Below are 12,599 nucleotides of genomic sequence, written 5' to 3' on the forward strand. Positions count from 1 at the left end.
ATGAGTTCTTGGTCTTTATTATATTCTTATATAGTTGGAACTTATTTTTTTGTGTCCTTACAACCAGCATGTATTGGATTTTTGGAGGGGTTTCTGTCTCCATATTTTGGATGTTGTATAAATTATTGTTTTTTTATCGAAGTTGGCTATATTTACAGCTTAATTCGTGTAATAACCCCAAAATTTTGAACTTTTTGTAACCCTTATGAATAGTGTTTTAGCTGAATGAGAAAACTTTTCATGCCACACTATGTAGGGGTTCTGTTATGGATATTCTGAGATTTTATTAGTACTCTATATGGTATATAAGTGTATTTAAAGATCGTCAGAATCCAATTCCGAACACTTTGGTTTTTCCCGAAAATCTACTAGATACGGAAAGAATTGAGTAAAAGGTAACAGGATAAAAAGGATTTAAATTAAAGGATTATAAGAGAGGATCATAAAAGGAATATAATATATTGAGAAAGGTTAAGGGAACCTAAGTAATAAGATCCCGGGTATGATGCCTCAAACGATAAACGAAAACGAAAGTTAAGCGAACTGTATGACAGATCAGCGGTCATTAGGCAAACAATTAGGAAGTTAATCAAAGGGATAAGAGAGGATGGTGTCATCCAACCAATAGAAAGAGGACAAAGGAGGGGTGATGACATCACAAAGTGATGCAAGCATGACATAAGAGGGAAGGAAATGTGGTGGAATATTAACCACACAAAATCAAGGGTAAATGGGTAATTGACCTAAAACAAAGCAAAAATAATTCAACCAACCAAGCAAATATTCATTTTCATCAAAACAAAAACACAAAATTCTCCTTCATCCTCCCTTTGCTCTCGGCTTTTGCCATTTTCAAAGAAAACAATTTTCAAAATTCAAGTTCAAGGCTTCCTAAATTGGTAAGATAATTCCCTAGTATTCCTTATGCATAGTTATGGCTATTCTATGAGTTTAAGCCTCCAAATCATTCACAATCTTCTTCAAGAAATCAATGAAGAAGACAATGAATAGTGACTTCAAGAATTTTAACTTGATTTTCTTGTTTTTCCTTTAAGATCCAAGCATCCCTAAGTCATCTCAAGACTTCTTAAGGCTTCCTAGCTACTCACACCACTTCAAGGAAGGTATATCATCTCCAAACCCTAGCTTTACTTTGTTAAATAGGATGATTCTAGTTGTTATGGTGATATAGTAGCTTAATGCTTGTTGGTTTAGAATTTGGGTTGGAGTGGTAGTGAAATGGATGGTGAATCTTGTTGTTTTGGTTAAAAGAACTTAAGTATAGTTAAATTCAAGCTTAAGCATAAGTATAAAGGTTAATATTGAATTTATTGGGGCTGTTAGGATGTGGTATGGATGGAGTTTGGATTGGGATGTGATTGTGGCTTGATTATGGGTTGAATTGGAAGGGTATAAAATTGGGAAATTGCGTAAACATAGCCGTCGTAATGTCCGATTTACTTTAAACTGCTTTTGTTCATAACATTAGGACCCTAGAACCCCCTGCTAGATTTTGACCATTGCCATGTTTAGATAGTTCATGTTACGAGCTTCGTTTTGATATGTAGTTCGTTTGGTTCCGATGTACGGTTTAGGAGAAACGACCGTTTTAAGTAACGGCATTTCGTGAACAAAACATTTCCCTTCGCCTTACTTTGAAACATAGGTTAAAGACCTTAAAGGGTTAATTAATGTATGAAACAATTATGTTAAGTATGTTAGGCAGTTGGTAAGACACTCGCGAAGCAATCGCCTTAAAACCCGTAATGGTTAAATTATTAAAAATGGTGGAGCCGAGGGTACTCGAGTAACTTAAGAGAATCAGTAAGCGCAAAACAAGCGTTAGAGTCTAAGTTAGTTAAAGTATAGATTTACAAGTGACTTTGGTTTAATTCCAACTTACTTGTTATTTATAGGTTACCAGACTCGTCCCGAGCCTTTTATCACCCCCAGTCGCTCAGGCAAGTTTTCTACCCGTTATACTGTTGTTGTGATGTATACATATGTATATGCATTATCTTGTGATAGATGCATAATGGTAATTAGCAAATTCTTGCGATATATTGTAGCATGTAATATGGTATATATGCATGCCTGTTTCGTATTCTTGCCATATATATCTGTTGATTCAGTTGATAATACCTATGCTAGAGAATAGCGGTAAATTGCATATACCCTTAGTATAAGGACCCAAGGGTGAAAACATTTTCTAAAACCGGGAGTTGAGGATCCCGAGTAGATTTGATATATATATATATTTATATATATATATATAGTTATAGTTTTCAAAACTATTAATCGAATAAGGTTTATTCGATAACTTTATTTTATTAATGAATATTAACTTGAATATTCATTTGAGGATGTATGACTAAGTTATTTTATTTAAGTAATATTATCTTGAATATTCATTCGAGAATTTATGACTCCTTTAAATTAATTATTGAATATTACTTGGATATTCATTTGAGGATGTATGACTCCTTTATTTTATTTAATGAATATTATTTATAATATTCATTCGAGGTATTATGACTCCGCTTATTATTTATTAATATTCTTTATTTTATTAAAGAATAATGTTTCGATAATCAAACTTATTTTCGATTATTCAAATAAAGATAGTACTTTTGTATAAAGTATATCTTTGATTATTTAATTTTCATTCAAGTAAGAGTTTTAAAACTTCTACTTCAATTATTTTATAAAGATTATTCTTTATGGGAATATTATTTAAATAATAATATTCAGTTATTTCTTTTATATTGAGACTGATTTACTTCATTAAATCAGCATCATTCCAAACACTCTTTAAAGTGTTTTCAAGTCTTTAAAATGATTTTCAAAAGTTAGAGCGGATCCCAAAACTCATTTTTATATTTAAGATCTTCCTTTTAAAAAAAAGGGATTTAAATACTCGCTCAAAACCTGAGGGATCCGGCTCTGTGGTGTGTTTTATATTCGCAACAAGGTTGTTGTCTCGATAAAAGAATTTTGATTACTTACCCAACACTCGGGAAGTAAAATTCTTGGAACAAGTTAATCCATTAACAGGCATCGCCTGGGAAATATCGGTGAGTTTTCCTTTTCAACTAGATACAACTTCTTGATGGAGCCGTATCAACAAGTTTCTACTTGGAGAAAGTGGGGACGAGCTTTACGTTTCAGAGTCATGGATTTCATCTGAACTAGGAGTGGCGTAAGTGGCCGAGTAGCGCCGGCCCAGCCTTATTATATTGGCCCAAATGGCCTGGAAGTTCCGCTAAGGCGGTCCATTCCTTAGGAGTTCAGTGTTCGGTTGACAAGTAAATCCGACAGGTTCTCCTCTACATGTAGAAAATGGTGGGGTTGTACTACTACGACTGATCATCGTAAGTGGTCTTCCTGGCGCGGCAAACTCCCGTAATGAGTTCATCATCCAATTGGATATTTCTGCAACACTACCCAGAGCACTTCGATAGAAAGGCTACGGTTGGGCGATTGTTGAGTGTTGGCAGGGTCAAGTTTTCAAAATGATGTTTGCATCAAATGAAGTATCTCATAACTTCATTTTATTTTGATGATATTTTAAAGATTGAATCTATTCAAGTATTATCTTGTAGTCTCATCTATGTGATGAACTGTTGAACTAATTATAACTTGAACGGTGGTAGTTCAAGTAGTATTTGGAAAAGATATAAGTATATTAGAGTATCTTGTAACTTCATCTTTTAAAAACTTATATCTAGTAAATGATTATCTTATGCATGTCAAAGATTTTCAGAAAAACGTTGAGTCAAGGTTAGATATATGAGATCACCTTGCAACGATAGTTTTATACAGTTATAAACTGGAACTCTGTGTATATTATGTATGGAAGAGGACTTCCAAGATTTTGAAAAGTATATATGTATATATACTAAATATTTTGCGACTTCATCGCATTAAGATATCAAACTTGGTTCATTTCTTTTGACCAAGACTTTCATGAGTACTATGAGAAGGCTCATATATTGTTAATCATTATACATATTATTTTGGTGGGCTTGCTGCTCACCCTTGCTTTCTTCTTTCATCACACAACAACAGATAGAAAAGATGAACAGGACCAAGCTCCCGATTCGCAAGCGATTAGGAAACGTTCCGCAGTTTCCTATAGGCGTTGATGTCGCTGTAGCTGAGGTAGGAACTACCAATAAGCTAGGCTTTCAACTTATGATGTACTAGACTTATGTACAATTATGAATTGTAATAATGGCAAAGAAATGTAAATTTATTCAGAAACCTTTTTAAGGTTTATTGACATATAATTGTGGAATAAAACGACTTGTGATTATTTTTGGATATTCATCTCTGAGACTATAACTTATGGTGTGTGTGTTTATTGTGGGGTCACAGTACAGAGTAGTTGATTGTGTATTAAGATTGGGTGTTATTAAGGGAAATGGAACTCATGACAACCCGGATCCCCGACCCCGGATTTGGGGGTGTTACAATTCGTTTACAGTCCACAGAGACAATCAGATCCATAGGTTAGTATAGGAAGATGATATATGATAATAAGGTTATTCATCCTTAATACTATTTTTTCTAATATATATCTCATACTCTATCATCCTTCTTTTACATATTATTGTTATATATCTGGTAATATCTCAATAGTGTAAAATAACTTTATAACATGACTTTTACTTTATTTTGGTACTCTCTGTGTGTTATACTACTTGAGAAATTTCTAAAATATTACAGGACCTGCTATAAAATTCAAATTAGACTTTTTTACAATATGTTTGAAGGTTACAAAGTGTTTATATTTTTAGAGTTGGTAAATATACAATACTTATTCTATGTTACTAGACAAATGATATTGAGTTGTTGGATGGTATACTGCAAAATCATAGGATGGATATGAATTTGTAGTCAACAACTACTGACAATTTAAATGTGGCTATGTTTTTAGTCGTCATGGATAGTGAAGGAGTAAGGATTTTGTTGAGACTAAAAATACACAGAGAGGCATATAATGTTATATTTGCTGAAGCCAACTATGATTTTGTTGATATTTATTCAACTACCTAACACTGCCTATGGGGACAATTGTAAGAATAATGAAAATTAATTGTTATTTACAGCCTGCTGAATTCGAATGCTTGAGAAGTGTGTATGCTAGAAAAACTTGCTGGCAATAATTTACATTCATAGTGATGATTAGGTTTTGTATTCACATTGTATTCACATTTAATAAGAATGAGAGTTGTTTAGAAATTGTATTGATGATATGCCCATAACAATCTCCAGTCAGGTATTACCACATTGATTTTGAAGTCGGATGCTTATGAGTTTAGTAATGTAAGGTTGATCTACAATAGTTCTCCTCTTTCTTGGTTTTGCCGATTTCTGAATTAGTTGGTCGTTGCATTGTTTTAATTCAAAAACTCCTGAAACTGTCAAAACATTTTCATTATTTTCTAAAAACGTTCAGAAATATATATCTCCAAAATCAATTGCTTAATAAATTTGTTGCATAATTTGTCATTGATATTCCAATAGATGTGTAGCTTTGCTTAAAAAAACATTTATATTTGACAAGGTTTTCTCATATGAGGTATCCACCATTATATATTTGTGGATATACCTCAGTGGTGCAGAGTGCGGTAATAAGGTAATTCTCAACTTGTGTCTTGTGATTGGTGTAACCAATAGAACCCCAAAGTTCATGACCAACAATCTTCTCTCTAGGGAGCATTCAGTAGTGATGTACTGAATTTGGGAAAATCAATGTCTATAAACCAAGCTATCTATGTTTCAAGTTTTCGTACGTGAATATTTTAATGCTTTTTATATAAACAGGGAAGTCTAACTAAGTCTTAGTTGTAATGTTTGAGAATAAATAAAGCAACTTTAAAGAACAGGAGATTCTAGAAATTTAATTAACTTTCGGAATAACAAGTCATTTTTAAACTTTTTTTTGAATTTCATAATATTTAAGCACAGTGAAAGAACTCCATGATGTACAAATTTTAATTTTCTTAGATTTTTGAAAGTTAAGACTTCGGTGAACATAAAACAAAAGATATATACCTTGGTATGAATCTTATCGAACATCATGAATTTTGTATTTTTTAAAATTATCTAGAAAACCAACTCCAAGGGCGAAAACTCATCATTTACAGAATGGACTACCATGGTATCTAATCCCGTTCGCTCCCCATGAGGGGTAATAGAGCAAGGTCTAGTTCAAGCTACCGGGGTGAAGTCGACTTCACTTGGTCGTGTTTGCTTCAAACTATTATCATTTTTATTATATATTACACTAATTTTTTAAAGTAAAAATTGATATTACATGCAAAGTTTTGGCAAAATTAATTATTAACATGGTTTTTATAACATAACATTATAAAATAATTAAGAATGTATTTATAAAGAAAATCAAATTTAGTCGACTGAAATTGGATAATGTCAGCACTTTTTAATTTTAACAACACTTTTCAATCAACATAAATAATAAAATTCTCACCATCATCCTAACTCACTTAACATAAATACTTATTTAACATTACAATATTACTTTTTTGATGCCAAAGTGTAGCGAGATAATTGACAAGTTTTCATGAAGAAATGACAAACGTAATCTACTAAATACAAATATTATTAAACTTGGAAACAAAGAGTTCTTGATGTAGGAGGACTTTCGGTACATGTCGAAAGTGTGATGGATACGGGAAGAGCAAATATATGATCACGCTGAGGTTTGCATGGTTACGTTGTTGAGAATATATGATGGCATGCTCATACCGCTGGATTGTATGAACATGCCAAAACTGAAAAATACAATAATGGCTTTTGAGGATCGAGAAGGGAGATATCACATGCTCATGCTTTGGGCTGCATGATCACACTACTTTTAATTACTACTTGTTTTTATATTATTTGTTTTTATTTCATTTTAGGATTTTTTTTTATTCCTATATAAACAATCTTATGACGTAACGTCTGATTGATCTTTTATTGAAATTAAAACCCCAAGAGTTTTTTCTCTTATATTTCTTGTGAATTCAAGAAATCATTATGGATTGAAGGTTTTTAAAGGTTTCTCGTGTAAAAGTACTTGAGATAATTAGCGTTTGTATCTCATACGCTTTCATGTTGCGCCAGTTGACATCAGAACATGATATATCCTTTCTTTACATTACCTGATTCATCATGTGAAAACCCATTACCAAATAAGATTTTCAAGAGTTTATGACGGTTTTAACCGCGGCTATGAAGATTTTCACAGATCAAATGGATATGTTGATATTCAAAGTGAATAACAATAACTAACAAAGTTGTGGGAAAATAGAATATCAAAATCGAGTGCCTCGAGGCGAAAAATATCATGTTGATGAGAATTCTGGCTTGAAGGTGAATATGGGTAATCGGCTCAATGATATTATAAAGTATTATATACCATTATTTTATGGGTCTCTTGGAGTTGATGAGTTTCTGAGTGATGTTGATAAATTTTTTGATGTTATGGGTGTTCCTGAGAGTATGCAGGTGAAGATTCTGGCTATCAGGGTAAAGAGTGTTGCTATGATTTGGTGGGATAATTTGGTTATGCAGAGGAATAGTCAAAGAAAGGAACTGATCAAAACATGGAAACGAATGAGACCTTTGATGATGGAGAAGTTTTTACCAGAAAATTATGATTTTAAGATTCATAAAGAGCGTAAACAAATGAATGATACAATTCAACATCATGACCCCGATAATGCTTACAACTTGTTTGATGTTTGTTCTCTACTAAAATAGGGTAGTTTTTCGGGTTATAAACATGATGATTATATGGTATAGCATTATGGATTTGAAGATAATGTATTCGATAAATATCCTCAAACAAAAGAGGATAACCTAAGGAATACAGAGGAGGTTGAAGAAGGATATGAGACAATAAGTGGTAAAAAATATGTGTCTACTCAAGTAGGCGTAGATGATACAGTGATAAAAGAAGATAAGAATCAAGATGTAAAAGAACACATAAAGAAGTCCTTGAGAATGTTATGAAGACGAGAATAAGGGTAATGTAAAACTTCTTGTTAAAGATGTGCAAATATTGTCCTTGAACACTTATACATCACTGGAGGTGCATGATTTGCAACATGAAAGTTTAACCCAGAAACCATGTGAGGTGAGTCCCAAAACTTTTAAAATTATGACAAATTATGAGTATCATGAGAACTTTTTTTTGAGAAAGATGATTTGTGAAATCAAATTATCTCCACAAAATTATGTCGCAAAAGATAATAATATTTGGAATAATCCAATGGTTATTTCTACCCTTAAGTGAAATTTTTGTGATTGATATTGTTAGCTTGAGGTACGAAGATACTATAGTTTTTAATAATTTTGATGTAGAATCATGTGAGTTAGTAATGGGTAGACCATATCAGTTTGATTTGAGCTTAAATCACAAAAGTAGGAAGAAAATAATTGACAATTATGGAGAGTATGTTCTTTATCTATTGGATGATAGAATTGTCTGGAATCCCTCTTTTTTAAATATATGATTATTGTTTTTACAAGTAATGGGTTTAACGAAGTTGAAGTTTCTTCAAGCTCTAAGTCGACAATGGTTAATAAAAATGGGGTAGGATTAATGTTGGTCTCAAAATATGTTAATATTGGAGAGGAGTTCAGGTAAAAAGTTCTAATAAGGTCATTACCTTTAAAGGTGCCACCATGACGAGATAAACAATAAGTCAATGAAAATGTTATTCTAGATGAAAACTTGAGTTTTAAAGTGGAAGAGTTTAATGCAGGAGGATTTTTGGTATATATCGAGGGTGTGATGCATGCGAGAAGAGCAAATATATGATCATGCTGAGGTCTGTATGGTTACGATGTTGAGGATATATGACGGCATTCTCACGCCACTGGATTGCATGAACATGCCAAAACTGAAAAAGACAACATTGGCTTTTGAGGATAAACAGGGGAGATATCACATGCTCGTGTTTCAAGCTGCATGATCGCACTACTTTTAATTATTATTATTTTTTAATTATGATCTGTTTTTATTTTATTTTAGGATTTTTTTTAATTTCTTTATAAAGAATCTTATGATGTAACACATGATTATAAACAATCTTACTGAAATTAAAACTCTAAGAGCTTTTTCTGTAATATTTCTTTTGAATTCAAGGATTTTCTTATTGATGCAAGTTTTTTAAGGATTTTTTCTTGTAAGAGTCCTTGCAAGGATTAGTGTTTGCTTCTTCTACGCTTCCATGCTGCGTTAATTCCCTAGTCAAGATATCATGTAAGCGATTCATTGCATTGGTATACTATAGACTTGTTATAAGCTATATCCAAGTATGCATTCATGTCCAACATAAAAATTATACATCGACATGACTCATTTACTAATAAAGGGTTGAAATGTTGAAAAGCACTTAATCGAACATAACAATTCGTGAAAGTTTGAAAAAGGTATTATATTAGAATTAATCGAGTATCTAACTTTTGGATATGTGGTCAATTTGACAAAAAAATTGAAAAGGTTCGTGATTTAACTATATAAATAAGAAATGTATATATGAGAATAATAAATTTATTATATTTTCAATTTAAGTTTCAACTTTTTTGATTTTCTTCACAGGAATTACTAATGTTTTTCAATCAGATTAATTTTTAACTGATTACTCCAATTTTTTTTATTAATATTCTTGACTTATTCTTCTAAAAGACAATTTTTGACTTAATTCTTACGTAATCAAGTCACTGATTAATCACAGGTTTTTACAATATTGTGCATCATTTTGATCCATCACATAACCCCCTTGGTTATGAAATAGGAACTACCATGCATACTACCTGATTTTATTTTAAGTTTTAATCTGAGGAAAATGAGAATACAATTTCTATGTAATATTGAATAATACAAAATATGGGAAATGTATTTGTTGTGGATATATTATGAACTTGATGATTTCATTAACAAAACACCTTAGTAGATTTTACTTAGTAAAAAATGTAGCACTCGGCGGATAAGGAATATAGTCCCGACGGATGACTCAATATAGTCCCGACGGATGATGATCAATTATTCATCGAGTGAATAGCTTATGTAATAATGAGTCTGTAACATATTTATGCATACACCTTGTTTAGATTCTGTAGTAATACTCAAGTCATGTTGACTTTAATTAGATATGCAGAATAGGTTGATTAATTGTACATAGATGATGTCTTGTAATTCTGCATAAATGAAATGAAATCAAGTGCCAGATGGCTACTCGACAGATAAACAACAATGCCACTCGACGGATGATCAACAAGGCAACCCGACGGATGATCATGTACCCGACGGATAATCAATTCAAACATCAGTTGACAGTGACAACACAGTCATATGCGTCGAGTGTATGTAAAAGGAATGTGGAAGCCTATTCAACTGGGTTTTAGAGAACAAAAAAGCATTGCCATTTACATGCTATTATGAAGATATTCAAAGATGCTGAAATAGAGTAATGAAGCAACATAGTATTAGACTTGATAGGTTTTGTTTTATTATCTTGTCTTATTACTTTGTAATCTTGGTGACATATAAACCAAGAAGTAGCAAATATAACAAAAAGAACACTAAGCAAGAAAATCCTCAGAGAAGTAGCAAATAGAACAAAAAGAACACTAAGCAAGCAAATCATGCTACACAGAGTTCTCTTGATATATTATATATCTCTGGTGGATACATTCAAATCCACCAGAAAGTTTTTAAAGACTTGTGTTTTTAATTACTTGTGTTTTGATTCATTCCAAGTTATTATTCCGCACTTTGCAAATCAATTCACACAAATATATATTTTAAGTTAGAACACTTTTAAACCAAGAAAAAGTTTCAAGAATTCCATTCAACCATCCTTCTGTAATTCTTGTTACATTGTTAGGGACTAACAATTGGTATCAGAGCAAGCTCTTGATAAACAAAGCGTTTAAAGATCACAACAAAACAGCAAGATGAACAAGAAGGAAGTTGGAGTCAAGATTCCTTTTCTGGACAAAGATAATTACCATCACTGGAAGGTAAAAATGCATCTTCATTTACTTTCTCAAGATGAGGCATATGTAGATTGCATAGAAAGAGGCCCTCATGTACCAATGAGAGCTGCAACTGGAAATGAGCCATCTGTACCCAAGCCAAGGCATGAATGGTCTGATCCTGATATTTAACAAGTCAGGAAAAATAAGAAGGCCATGAATATCCTGTTCAATGGAGTTGATGGTGACATGTTCGACAACATCATCAATTGCAAAACTGCCAAGGAAGTTTGGGATACTATACAGATTATCTGTGATGGCACTGAGCAAGTAAGGGAAAATAAGATACAGCTACTCATTCAGCAATATGAGCATTTTCATAGTGAAGAAAGTGTTACTCTCACTGACATCTTTAGTAGGTTTTAAAAACTACTAAATGCTCTGGAGTTGCATGGAAGGGTCTATCAGAAAAAAGACTTCAATCTTAAGTTCCTTAGATCTCTTCCAAAAGAATGGAAACCTATGACAGTCTCATTGAGAAACTCTTAAGATTACAAGGAGTTTACTTTGGAGAGACTGTATGGCATCCTGAAAACTTATGAGCTTGAAATAGAACAAGATGAGAGGATGGAGAGAGGAAAGAAGAAAGGAGGATTCATTGTACTAGTTGCTGAGTTAGAGAAAGAAAAGGAGACGAAGATGGAAGCTGTTGAATCAACTTTAAAGGTCTGTGAAAATAAGGGCAAGGGGCTGGTAGCATAAAATGAAGATTCTTTGAGCCAAGATGACATGGAAGATATTGATGAACATCTAGCATTTCTTTCCAGAAGATTTGCCAAGCTGAAGTTCTAGAAGAACATTGGAGCAGCTAAGCCAAATTGAAACATGGTGGATAAATCAAAATTCAAATTTTCAAATATGGCTTGGCAGGGCACTTTGCCAGTGAGTGCAGAAAGTTAGATTCCAACAAGAAAAAGTTTGAGCCTGTAGATTATAAACAGAAATATTTTGAATTGCTTAAACAAAAGGAAAGGGCTTTCATTACATAAGAAAATGACTGGGCAGTAGATGGTCTGGATGAGGATGAAGATGCCAGCTATGTCAATCTAGCCCTAATGGCCAAGTCTGATGAAACAGAGACAAGTTCTTCAAGTAATCAGGTAATCACCACTAACCTTGCACATTTATCTAAAATTGAGTGTAATGATGCCATAAATGACATGTCTACAGAACTATATCATTTGCGTGTTACACTTAAGTCTCTTACTAAAGAAAATGCTAAAATCAAAGAAAAAAATTTATTTTTAAGTGAAAGGAATAATGTGCTAGAGTCTCAGTTCATTGAATTTGAAAAATTAAGAATTGATTGTAAAATTGCTAAGGATGAATTAACCGAGTCCTTGAAGAAAGAAGAGATCTTGAAGAAGCAGCTTGAATGAGAACAAGAGGTGATTAAGGCATGGAAAACATCTAGAGATGTTCATGCTTAAATCACCAAAGTTCAAGGTATTGAGTCCTTTTGTGATGCAGCCTGGAAAAAGAATAAGAAGAAACTGGAATCCAATTTGGTTGAAGGATTGCTAACAGATGTAGACTCGACG

This window comes from Apium graveolens, chromosome 11, assembly GCF_009905375.1.
Source record: "Apium graveolens cultivar Ventura chromosome 11, ASM990537v1, whole genome shotgun sequence".
Lineage (NCBI taxonomy): Eukaryota > Viridiplantae > Streptophyta > Magnoliopsida > Apiales > Apiaceae > Apium > Apium graveolens.